The sequence below is a fragment of the Solea senegalensis genome, linkage group LG16, assembly GCF_019176455.1.
Source record: "Solea senegalensis isolate Sse05_10M linkage group LG16, IFAPA_SoseM_1, whole genome shotgun sequence".
NCBI lineage: Eukaryota > Metazoa > Chordata > Actinopteri > Pleuronectiformes > Soleidae > Solea > Solea senegalensis.
The window spans coordinates 7,796,524-7,810,444 of NC_058036.1; the positions used below are offsets into that span (position 1 = coordinate 7,796,524).

At 39.1% G+C, this 13,921-nt stretch overlaps 1 protein-coding gene and 1 long non-coding RNA gene across 2 annotated transcripts in view; one reads left to right on the top strand and one right to left on the bottom strand.

The window, feature by feature from the left end:
- Positions 1-13,921, bottom strand: part of pacrg (PARK2 co-regulated) — a 139,741-nt gene that overhangs the window by 104,335 nt on the left and 21,485 nt on the right. The window lies entirely within an intron of this gene.
- LOC122783455 lies at positions 8,749-12,891 on the top strand. Its single transcript, XR_006362052.1, has 6 exons — positions 8,749-8,953; positions 9,891-9,970; positions 10,422-10,564; positions 10,783-10,838; positions 10,931-11,010; positions 12,318-12,891. It is a non-coding gene; the product is annotated as an uncharacterized LOC122783455 (long non-coding RNA).

Here is a 13,921-nt window from a genome sequence, read left to right on the forward strand (position 1 = left end):
TGGAAATAGACATAGTTCTACAGTTTCAGCGTCTTGAAATGTGCAGAATATGTCAGACATGAAAAAATAACCTGCTTTATGACATTATGAATGGGGATGGGAATCGAGAAGTTGTTGTTGTTTCAAAAGTGCGAGCGGAACATCTTCTAGATCAGTGTTTCCCAATCCTAGTTCTCAGGGACCCCTGGCCTGTATGTTTTAGATGTTTCCATGCTCCAACACACCCGATTCAAATGATCAGCTCAACATCAAGCTTTGCAAAAGCCTCATACTGACCCATTCATTTGAATCGGGTGTATTGAAGCAGGGAAACATCTAAAGCATGCAGGCCAGGGGTCCTTGAGGACCAGGATTGGGAAACACTAATCTAGATCATGTTCCGCTCACACTTTTGAAACAACAACTTCTTGATTCTTATCCCTATTCATAATGTCATACAGCAGGTTATTTTTTCATGTCTGACATATTCTGCACATTTCAAGACGCTGAAACTGTAGAACTACGTCTATTTGAATTGAGAACAGTGCACTTTTGAAAAAAGAAGGTGAAACTCGGAAGATGAAACACGGAAGGTGAAACTCGGAAGATGAAACTCGGAAGGTGAAACTCGGAAGGTGAAACTCGGAAGATGAAACTCGAAGGTGAAACTCGAAGATGAAACGAAGAAACTCGAAGATGAAAAACTCGAAGGAAGGTGAAACTCGAAGATGAAACAAGGTGAAACTCGGAAGATGAAACTGAAACTCGGAAGGTGAAACTCGGAAGATGAAACTCGGAAGGTGAAACTCAGAATCTCTGGATGACACAGCCACTGGGTGTTTGGCTGCTCTCACCTCAACACGGGCACTGAAATGAAAACACAGACTTTCAGTGTTGCAGACACTGCACTGAACATAGTGTCTGCACATGCAGGCAGTGTGTCCTGGATTTAAGACCTTTAATACATGCAGAGTGACCATAAGCAACTTACCCATTAAGCACTCCATTCAAACTCTGCAATGCGGTTTATAAGGGTCAGGACTTTCGGGTTCACTGCATTGCTCTTCTTCTTTTCCTGGCGCTCGACTTTGGAGCCCCTGTCAGGATTGATCTTAAAGATGCACCTGGACATAAAGGAGTGGTATAAAATACAAAAACTGTTAGAAATCAACAAAACATTAAAAATTGCACAACAATCTTTTTTCTTTCTTTTATTTTAACCTGTCCTGGCCAGTACCTAGGACATGTTATATGGTTGACTGCATGCCGTGTGGTGTCGGACAGATTTGTTATGTGCAGTGATACTCATTTTTACAAAATTACATTTTACAAACGCACCCTCCTACTTCTACCACCCTTTGTTCAGCCATCTGCCACGTCTATCAGCTTGGACTCAAGTGGAGAAAGAGGTGTATTTGGGAAAAACAAGACAAACTTTCCGAACAAAATTAACACAACTGCAACACACAAGTGTATTTGTAATTTACATGTGATCTGCCATTCCTAGTCAAACTCTCAAACAAGATGTAGTACAGATACATCTGAATACTGCAAGAAGCATTTCTTACATTACAGCACATTTTTACATTTTAATCAGCAGTATTTGTATATCAGGGACCCTCTTAGATCCACGCACCGAGATTCCCAGGATCTTCTGGTCGTGACATCAGCCCAGTCAGCTGATTAGTTAAACTGATATTGATTTTTTAGGGGTCTTTTTTAGGCAGCTAAAATATGTTACTCTTGACCCCATCCACAGCATTACATTGCTGAGTGTTAGTGCTAGTACAAGTGCATGTTTCTCCACACTGGGGTCACACTGACAGCTACCTACCGACTACGCATTGCTCAAACAACCCTTCTTCAAAAGATCCTAAATAGGCCTTTAACCTACAGAAGATGTGTATGGTGTGTATGATTATTCATGTACATTTACCTTTGAAGAAACTCCATTGTGGCCCCGAGTTCCACTGGGTAGTGCATATTCAGTATGTAGAAAAACATGAACATGCCAACCAGTGCATCGGTGAAGCTCTTCAAGTTATCTATTATCACCTCCTGGTCCGCTGCCACCATGAAAGTGGTTGCAGACAATGGACTCTCTCCTGTGAAAAAAAAAAGAGTCATCAGTGAATCCATCCATTTAAATGCCTCTAATTACATGTAGGGCACACACACTCTATTGCCCCTCACTTACCACATACAACAATGCATGGTGTGGGTGGCATGTGTTCTGTCTCAACCTCCACAGCAATGCATGTTCTATCGACCATGTAGAACATTCTTGCACAGTCCTCTTTAAAGTGCGAAAGCAGCATCAATACCGCCCCACAGGGTCCACCTCCAGCTTGGATTGCAGCTCTCTCTTTTGCAGCTACATTGGATTTTTCCAATGGAAGAGACTGAAAATACTCAAGGACTCTGGCCAATTTTGTGGCCATGGTCTCCTCAAATCCCTCATTGATGTGGACACCTGTCAAGAGTTTGAAGTGTGCCTTCATGCCAACAAGTGAGAAGAGGAAAGGCCACTCTTCAGTAAGGACCCGGGTGTTAATACCAGACATTATGTCATTTCTCTGCGAGATGAAGGTGTCAGAGATTAACTGTTCTATTTGTTTTTCATTCCTCTCATTTTCAATGAACATTTTTTGCATCTCTTTTTTCTTCTTCATATGTGCTTCCACATCCACAGGTCCAGATTCCCACTGAATACAGCCATAGGAGTCTTTCCGTTGCTTCTTATTTTCTGATACATTGCTGAAGTTACCTGGGATGATCCTCTTCTTAAACAGCGTCTCATTTCTCTTATAGTTATCAACTCTGCACTGAAGTTGTTTTGTTAGAGAATCATAGCCGCTTCCAACCACTTCCCCTTCTATGACGTCTTTGAAAGACTTTGGGTATTCTAGGACCATCTTTCGTGCTACTTCACTTAAGTGCTTCTTTGCTGGTGTCTTGCAAGTGGCAGTAATTTCAGCTGTAATAATGCGAATCACTTCCCTCCTTTCCCTGGCTGTGGGACGTTCCTGATTGTCTAATTTCTTCCTTACAACCGCTGGCAGCATGTTCCAAGGGACTTTAAAATTGTAGTGCCAGTCACTGCCTAGTTGTCTTGTGGGTGTAGAGTGTTCACTACAAGATGGAGAGGAGAAGCGGCTTTCAAATGTGGTTTGACAGGGTGTTCCTGGAGTTTGAGGTGTGCCTGGGTTTCCAAATGAGCTTTGAGAAGTTGAGGGTATGCTTGGGCTTCTAGGGACCCGGGATGGGCTTGTGAAATCCTCCTCCATTGAAGCTGCATCACTCTGAGCTGAGAAGACGCCTAAAAAACACAGAGACATAATAATAATAATGAATAGTACCAACAATGGCACTGGTGGCAATATACTCATATTACAGATTGAGCCTTGACTTACTTTTAACATGTGCAATAAGCTTCCTTTCCTGAATGGGTCTGAGCACTCCTGCAAGGTCATTTTTTTGGATAAGCTTCATATCCTCAACTGTTTCCACCCCAATGTCTTGGAGGACATCCATAATGGGTTGCAGTGTAGTTGGCATGCTACACATTGGTAGTGCCTCTTTAACAAGAGTGGCTATGTCTTCCATGTCTAAAAGGGGGGAATAAATGATGAGTGAAATGAAAACATATCTACAGATCCAAAACACTATGCTTCAGGGATATTACTTTCATTGCAAGCAGACTGTATGCAGCCAGTGGATAAAAATCAAGACACTGATCAGCATTGATGCAAAGCATATCCCTTGCTGATTCTCCAACTTTATGAAGCCCATACTCTGGCATGTAAAATGATGAGTGTGGTGTCACAAGAAAATACACATCTTTGTTTTCTTTTATCAGTATGAGCTCAAGTTGTCCAAATTCCACAGATTCAGCATTCTTAATGAATAGAAAGGAGCCCTTCCTATAGAGAGTTCCCCGAAAGTGCACTTCTGTGGATACTGAGTCAGGTGTGACCAGGCTCTCTTCAACAGCATTGCGTACCTTACTGCTGTACAACTCTGCATGGTAAGGGGAGCAATCCTTCACTTGCAATGCTGGAGGAAAGAAGGAGCTGGAGTTCATGTAGGACTGCAGTAGCTGGTGGTTATTTGCAAGAGATTTACAAACATGTTTAAAGTTTTGTGTCCTCCTCACACATCGTTTAAAATATGAATGTTTGCTCTCAAACCTCATTGTCCACAAGCGAATGAGTGGACCAAGCCTCATGATCAGAGATGGGTAGTGGAGGAGGTAGTGATGCTTTGGTTTAAGTTTTTCAGAGGGAAAGAGATGCTTCCTTGTTTCAAGATATTCTTGTATGTGAACCTGAAGGAAACTGACTTGGCCAGCAGATATCTTGGGCGCACAGACTAACTCGACCACTTCCTTTAGCATTATAGCTAACTGCCAAACCTGGTCCTGGGTGTCTTTTATTTTGTCCCCAATAATGATGGGAAGAAGTCTCAGCAAACACCAATTCTCAGCTGCCTGCCCACCAATCTTAATGCCACGTTCACTGACATCCGAGGGAACAGAACTAGCATCAGAACCCAGGTACTTGAACTGCTTGATTTGCCGGTTGAGCTGCTGGTAAGTCATCCATTTCTTTACCTTCACAAAGTACTGAATGTAAATGGCTAGGTCATAGGCAACTACTCCTTCAAATATGTCATGGCCTATGCACGGTGGAAGGCCTGGCTGACACACATGAAAATACTTAAGACCATTGAAAAGTGAGTCAAACTTTACTCCATTTACAGTTGATGTCTCACTGTCTTGTAGTAGCTGCACTGCCTCTTTGTAACTCTCAACAGTTCTCACTGGAAACTTGACATTCAATTTGTCCATTTCCTCTCTGGGTACCAAGCAGTACCTACAACAGTAAGAGGAGGTACTAAAATTTTCAGTATAACCTCCAATGCAGTGGGATCCCAAATTGTCACCAACAATGCACAAGACTGTTGTTCGTACAGTATGCCCTGAAGAAGTAACAAGCCCATTGTCCTCTAGCTCTCTCAAGTCTGACAGCATTTTTGAAAACACTCTCTCATGACCAAAATATTTGAAATCTCGCTCTGTGCACAAAAGTAAGAGCTGCAGCTGATCAACACTTGACCGATAGAACGGCTCAAAGTTGGCAAGTGTAAAGTACACCCCCACTATCTTGTGCTTTTTCTTTGCTGAGCCAAGAGGGTTGACTACCTCAAAAGCATCCTGGTATAAAATAAGCTTTAAATTTATACCTGGTTGCATACACAGAGCATTTGTCTTGAACACTGATCCATCACACACATCAGTCAACACCCCAGAAGGAGGGACATTTTGAGTCTTCCCACATTCTTGCCATACGACAGGATCGCTTAGCATAGCTTTCAGTGTTTCTTTGAGAGGGATGTACTGTGCATACCTGTCAGTTCTGTTGTCATCTGTCCCAAGATGAATCGGTTGTGGGTGCACGTAATTGAAGTTTTTCATGAACAAGTGCTTCCTGGTATACTCTGTAGAGAGAGGAATACTGCATGAAGAATGCAAATCTGTCAAACTACTCAAAGCTTCATCGACATCAGAGTCAGAGAGATCTGTTCTGGCTTTAAGTACCTCTTTGAATTGCTTTTTTGTGTGCTGACTGCAAATATTATGTAAGTCATTTATCTCTTCAACAATCATCTGTATAGTGGATGAAGGAATTAGGTATTTTGCCTGAAGTTTCATGTAAAACATACAGAGATTTTTAGTGTACAAGGCTTTCAAATCAATATCATCTGGCATATCCACAGATTCAGGGACATTTTCAGCTGTACCACTTCCCATCACATCAGATGCTGTACTCACCGACTCTACAGAACATGTAGCAGATACTTGACCGGCTGTTGTATGTTTGTGGATCCTGGATATATGAGAAGTAAATGAAGACCTTACTTTAAATGTTTTGCCACATTTAGAAAATGGACACTTTACCAACTCACTTTTGGAAAGATGTGACCTGAGGTGTACAAGAAGGTCTTTGAGATCTGTGCACTGTTTCTGACAACTTTTGTTCTCACATGTATATGGTCCTTGCATAATGTCCAATTCTGACACAGATGGGTTCTTATGGTGTCTATAACAATGCGTTTTAAAAGCACTGTATTTGATGAACACATGTTTGCAGTCAGCAACACAACATGGAAATTGGCCATTAGCTTCATGTCTATGTAGTATTTGGTGGTCTACATAACCTTTTACTGATTTTAAGGAAAGGCCACAGAAGCGGCATGGAAACACCTTCGACATTTCACGTTACACCAACAACTGTATAGGCAATGAAACACACTTCAAATGTAGATGTTTTTTCTAGAAAAAAAAGCTCCTTAAAAAAAAAAAATATATATATATATATATATATATATATATGTATAAAAAATCTTTGTACACGTTTTTTTTTTAGAAACAATATATTACTTAACAAGCTGCTTCACATGGTAGCATGGTAGAACCAGTGCGGCTTTGAAATGAAAACCGAGTAAGACCACTCAAATCTTACAATATATCATTAGCAAAACGCGAAATTATTAATTAGTCAGCACATGCGTCGAATGTAATTTGTATGCAGATACCCCTGAGCAGCAGCGCTGTTTTTCGCTCGTTTGGATGCCACTGACCAGCACAAAGATAATGTGCGCGGTAAAAAGTCTTTCAATATCTACTCACAGTCACCAAACATATTATTCCACATGGAATTAAGTTAGAAGGTTTATTAACGTTACCCACCGAGTTCGCCACGCTGTGCAGGGAGCAGGGTCACCGCGTCCGTCCGTTCTTGCTGCAGCAGATAGGTTCATGCAGAGTTCGCCTCCCAACTTTTTTTTCTTCTTTTTTTTTTGAGAAAAAAAGAAGAACCTGACGCCATACCAGACGCCATACCAGACGCCACCGTCTGGTATGGAGTGTGGATCAAAATGTGGATCTAACTGAACTATTACTTCAAAAAATTAAAATAAAATAATAATATATATGTATGCATGTACAGATATAAATAAACACAATAGTTGTATTATTAACAACAATAATAGTAATAATAATAATTGTTAGTATTATTAGAATTATAATAATTATAATAACAATAATAATATAACAATTATACTTATCATACACACACACACGGAACCGATTAAATCTAATTCCTCAACACTGTCTCTCAACTTTTGATTCAGATCTTCTCTTTCCCTTTGATATTTCCGACATTGAGTTATAACATGCTGAACTGTTTCCTCCTGCCCACAATGATCACATCTGTATTGTGTTTATTGATTCTGAATAGTGTGTTGTTTTATCCTGTATGGCCAAATCTGATCCTTGATATGATATTTTCCTCTTTCCTGCTTCTTTCTGTGCACCTAGCCTCTCCCACTTTTCTTTGGATTTTGAAAAAAACATTTTCATTTTCTCTCCTTCTCCCATTGTTTTTGCCACCTTTAGTTTTTGTTTAATGATGATCTTCATTTCTGTTTTTTCTTTATTTTCTTGCAAAGTCTATATTAGTCTATATTGCCAACTGATCTACTATTTTGTACTATTTTGTTTCCTGTAACCCCAATGTGTGCTGGTATCCATAAAAATGTAACTGTGAGTCCCATCATTTGAATTCTGTATAATGTTTGCTGTATTTCTATGATGATGTCTTGACTGGTTACAGTTCTGACTGAACTGTAAGCTTGTGAGTGATGAACTTGAGTCTGAGCAGATGATTGTTCTTAGTAGTCGTATTTTCTCCACCCACTGGACTGCTAATGAAATTGCAATAAGTTCTCCTGTGTATACTGACACTGACAGTATTACTTATCCGTTTCAGTTTTTTAATTTGAAATTCTGGTACGTAGACTCCGACACCTATTTTTTAGTGACAGGTGTTTTGAAGCATCTGTGTATTCTTGAATACAACTATGGAAAATGTCGATGTAGGCTTGTATTGAATATGGATTCTGGCTCAACATTCCTCTGGCTCAACATCTGGAAGTATCCATGGTGCTATTGTTGACAGTGGAACTGTTGGGCTAATGCTGTGTTGGTCTACTGTAAGTTCTGATGCTGTTTGATTAATTGTCCAGCCAAAGCTTTTTTGTTCCCTTTTCTTTTTCCCAACATGGTTTTAATGATGATTCTGATTATGACCCTGTGGTCTGGTCCAGTAATATGAGTTCTGAATGCTTCTTAGTTCTAGTGGCATTTCCCCCATTTCTATTTGGAGTGCTGATGTCGGGGTTGTCTTAAAAGCTCCTGTGCATAATCTTAAAGACTTAACGTGTGTCAACTTTTTTGAGATGCGTGCTTGCTGCAGATCCATATACTACACAACCATACTCAAACACTGATCTCATATATATATAGCCCTTAAAGCATTTCTATCTGCTCCCCATTCCCTACCAACTAAACATCTTATTATTAATTAGAGCCATTATTATTATTTTTTAATGAAATTCATGTTTCCTCCCTCTTCCAAATTGCCCCAGAACATCCAGAATCCCTTTCCATTCCATTATAAATGTCATGCATCATGATGGAAAGTAATAAAGGATGTATTAGTCTTCCCTGCTGAGTTCCGTTTTCTACTACATACTTCCTTGAATGTTTTCCAACTACTCTTGCTTGTATTGTTGTTTCTCTCAAAGCATCCTTGTCACTATATCCCAGCCACTACACTGTCTTTGTTTATTTGTGCTTTTGTAATTTCATTTGTTTGAAGACTGCGTTCATTATTTACTTTATTTACGTCATGCAATCAGAATAGGCAGATTCAAATTTCAAACTTGGCGCCTATTTCCAGTTTGCTTCGTCCCGCCCATAACAACCAAACTGCATGTTTGGGCATGTCATGAGTCGTGAACGTGAAAGACGTGCCCTCATGGACGCATGAACTTCAAGGATGTATAACACTGCAGCTGGTCTTATCATGGTTGAAGCCACAGCGGACATGTCAACTGAAAGCGGCTTGTGGTAAGTGTTCCAGATAACGCATGTGAATGATATTTTCAATATGTCATACCTCAAGTAGACAGCCTTGAAGCTAACGTTAGCATCCCTCTGATACATTAGCTATTGTTACCAGAGAGCCATTGTTTTGTATGGTTTTGTGACTAAGTGACTGGTGGCAGTCGGGCGATCTTATTTTACAGCATGGCCAGAGGTTAGTTGTAATGACGTTGCTCACTGCTGATAATAGTTCTTCAAAGTTGTTATTCGTGATTTGTATGCGGTCAAACTGCTGTTTGCTGCTCTGTGTAATGTCCCACTCGTCCTGCTCGAGTCCCGCACAGACTTGAGATTATTAATTCGTTTCGTTCTAGCATTAGCATACTAAGTTATCCTGCTCACTGCTGCCTTCCCTAGCTAGAAGCCGCTCTTTTTTCATAAGGGGAGAGCAAAGTCACACGGAGCTTATTGTGTCTGTGATTAATAACCGTTAACCGACGATTCAAATGTTCTGAGTGTCTGTGACTGGGCTCGTGCTGATCGGCAATCCGATACTCCATCCTGAGAGGATGATCGACGATAAGTTTTTTTTGCCGTTATAAAACACACGCTGATCAGCTGTACTGTGCTCTGGCTGGAGGTTAGATCTTCACATTTCGCTAAACACTCGTGAGAAGTTGTCTGTGTTTTATGTAGCCTGAGCATCCTTGCTATTGTTGTTTGTTTCAGGGTATATTTGCTCTGTACAAGTTGTTGCTGCTAAATGATATAGATGCCTGCTGAATGTGAATTAGTACATTTGGATTGAAATGTTTAACTGAGGTGGACCACAAGGCAGACATGTAGTGCTGTAATTGTGCCAACCTGAATTGAGTGATGATTAATGTGAAATATACTTTCAAATCAAAAAATCCTGATGAATCCTCTAATGTAAATAATGACCTGGTTCTCTCTTCATTAGCACTGATGGTACCTGCTGTAGAATGAGTCATGTGGACAAGAAAACGTACAACCCTCGACACTTCACCTTGCGCAGCCAAAGTGAGTGTACAAACACACATGCACAATAGAAAACAAATCATAGTCCCTCTCCAGTTACTGTACATCAGGTAGGGGGCAATGATATACAACTATATGGTTTGGTTGTGCTGTATATTATGTTTAACATTTCAATCCAAATGTACTAATTCACATTCAGCAGGCATCTATATCATTGTGAAATGTGGGTTTTCTGGTTACCAGTTTAAGTGTGGTTGCCTAATTGTGTAATCTATTAAAAAAAAGAAGCAGAATAACTGATGTTATTTAATTTTGCTTCATTATTTATTTTTTGAACTTTAAATACTGAACCATTGAAATCAGAAAGAAACCTATTTAAAGAACCGATTTGTGTTTTTGTAACTTAAATGTATTGTTGTATTGCAACAAGTTAAAAAGCATTCTCTAGTTCTCACACAGCTCATGATTTTTGTTTTTCTGTCTGTCGCCACAGTTGCCAAGTAAAGATCCAGAGATCCAGTCCTGACTCCTGTGTCTCCTTTCCAACTGCTTTTCTCCCTTTTCCCTATATGTGTGTGCGAGCTGCTTGTAATGATGTCATGCCTGTAAAAAAGGAGACTGGACTGACCTGGAGAAGTAAGACCATATTGATTTCTCTGTATATAACTGCATGAATCTATTTTGGAAAGAGAAGCATTTTCCGGATCTGTGATTGACATGTTTTTAATGTTTTCATGCAAATCTTACTTTTAAGAACATAATGTTGATAGGAGTGGAGTAATGTGCTGAGTATAATCTCTAAAGGGAATATTTATCACTCTTTATTTCTGCTCTTATGTGTCTCTCTTTGTTAGGAAGAAAAGTGGCACATTGTTGGCTTTGCTAGCAGTGCTCATTGTGCCAACATGAAGTGAGTGATGATTAATGTGAAATATACTTTCAAATCAAAAAATCCTGATGAATCCTCTAATGTAAATAATGACCTGGTTCTCTCTTCATTAGCACTGATGGTACCTGCTGTAGAATGAGTCATGTGGACAAGAAAACGTACACTCCTCGGCACTTCACCCTGCGCAGCCAAAGTGAGTGTACAAACACACATGCACAATAGAAAACAAATCATAGTCCCTCTCCAGTTACTGTACATCAGGTAGGGGGCAATGATATACAACTATATGGTTTGGTTGTGCTGTATATTATGCTGGTGCGTGGTATTGGTGTAATATTCCTCCATGTGGCCCTTTTTTACATGTTCCTTGATGTGTTTGCATGGCCCTGGTTAGCTTGTAAAATAGATATAATGGGTTCAGAAAATATTCAGACCCCTTCAGCTTTTTCACATTGTTATGTTGCAGCCTTTTGCTAAAATCATTTAAATGTATTTAATCTAATCAAGCTGCACGCCATACTCCATAATGACAAAGTGAAGAGAGTTTTAGAAAATTTTGCAATTTTAATAAAAATATAAAACTAAAATTTAACATTGTTCTAAGTTTTCAGACCTTTAACTATGACTCTTGAAATGTAGCTCAGGATGCTTCCATTTATGTCGGTCATCTTTGAGATGTGTTTACACCTTGACTAGGTAAATTTAATGGATTTGACATGATTTGGAAAGGCACACACCTGTCTATATGAGGTCTCACAGCTGACGATGCATATCAGAGCAAAATCAAGCCATGAGGTGGAGGGAACTGCCTGCAGAGGTCTGAAACAGGATTATATTGAGTCATAGATCTGGGGAAGGGCTACAAATAAAATCTTCTGCAGTGATGGTTGACCTTGTGGAAGTTTCTCCCATCTCCACACAGGATCTCTGGAGCTCAGCCAGAGTGACTATCAGGTTCTTGGTCACTTCTTTTACCAAGGCCCTTGGCCCTCCCTGGTCACTCAGTTGGGCTAGGCGGCCAGCTCTAGGAGGAGCCCTGGTTGTTCCAAACTTCTTCCATTTAAGAATTATGGACGCCACTGTGCTCCTGGGAACCTTCAATGCATCAGATTTTTTTTTGGCTTCCCCAGATCTGTGCCTATACAAAATCCTGTTTCAGAGCTCTGAAGGTAGTTCCTTCCCCCTCATGGCTTGGTTTTTGCTCTGATATGCATTGCCAGCTGTGAGATCTCGTTTAGACAGGTTTGAGCCTGATAAATGATGTCCAATTAATTGAATTTTCCACAGTTGGACTGAGGGGTCGGTGATTACAGTTCACAGTTAAAGTGGCAAAAAGTCTTAAAGGTACTGAACGTCAGGATTCCTGCATATACTCTGGTAATGTCTCCATAAGAAAAAAGCTAAAAGTTGAAATGTTAATTTTAGTTCCTTATGAATGTTTATGTATAACGCCAAAAGGTTTACATGGATTGTCTAATCAAATGCCTGTTTTCTCCATAGATGGACAATTGGAGGTATTTAAGGAGGCCCCAGCAGCCAAGCAAGTGAACAGACAGTTTGAAGTGATCAGGCTCTGTTTCTCATGCACAGTATGTATTGCCCACATTGAATGTCTCCTAATATGATTTTTACATTTGTTTAATTTGCAAGAAATGGTTACAAAGTTTAATGGCCATGATTTAAGTCCAAATATTGTTGATTGTCTTCATAAGCTGCTCCTGTGCTCCACAATTGTGGAAGAGTACAGCTCCCAATACACATTTATTGCATCGAGAAAAAGGCCTCAAAATTACTCTTATTGCACATAACAGGCAATAAGTAGATTCTGCTAGTATATGTTACAAAAACCCACGTCATCATGTCTGATTTTAATCACTATCTGCTGCTATGAGAGAACGGTCAGACTGAATAATGCAGTGAATCGAAATGGCAATTCTGTCTGAGTATCAGGCTAGCAATACATTGAGTGAAGTATGTATGTGCAGTCAGCTCACACTGCATACTAGTAATACAACAACTATTATAATAATTGATTAATCGGTTTGAAACGTTTTTCGTGATTAAAACAAGATTTCCGAATTCCATGGTATTCAAAAAATATAAAAAATAAAACAAGTCATTTTTTTTTTTTTAAACAATGTTTTTCAAGATAACTGAAGATTACAGTATGATAATACTGCTCATGTCATGTTTTGAAAAAGTTAAACATAGATTGTTACTTATGTCCATGCAGTAGAATAGGAGGGGGCTTTCCAGTGTTACTGGATGGGCGGAGCAGGGAGCTATCTTGTTTCTACTATTAGGGATCGTGACTGAAAACATGTTATTTGAGCCCAGGGTTAAAAATATTGAAAAATTGTTTTTTCTTTTCATATAAAAAATAGTCATCCTTAGCTGTTTTGATGTATAATGACTTACTATCCTTGTTTTTCTGTCAAATGAAATGTTTAAACTATTTGTTCAGTTTACTAAAATGACTGTCTAATACCCTAAATGTACAGATATTATCTTTAAATATACCTGTTAATGTATTTTGATGTACAGTGTTCCATCATCCAATTCACTTAAATAACTAATACTGTAAATGTGCAGAAATATCTATTTGATTAAAGGTAAATATTGTCTTTGTAAACATTGTGTCATTGTTTTTTTACTTGGGGAAACCACAATTATGCAGCAAATCAGTGTAGATGAACAAGACAGTTTCACGAAATGACTACTAAATACCCTTAACATACAGAGATCGGCCTTAAATGTGGCTATTTTTTATGTATTTTTAATGTACCATGCTTTTTTTCCACTGTCCAATGAACATTTTTAAATCTCATAATTCTTTAAAATCGCGGATTAATACTGTAAATGGGCAGACATTTATCATTGGTTTAATGCATTTAAAGCATTTTTATACATTATTTCTCAGTCATTGTACGTGAAAGAACAATATTTAAAAAGGAAATCACTCTAAATAGACGAGGCCATTCCATGAAAAAAAATTCTGAATATCCTTAATTTACAGAGATTGGCCTTAAATGTAGCTATTTTTGATGTATTTGTAATGTATGTAGCTCTTTTTTCCACTGTCCAATGGTTGTTTTTTAATCTAC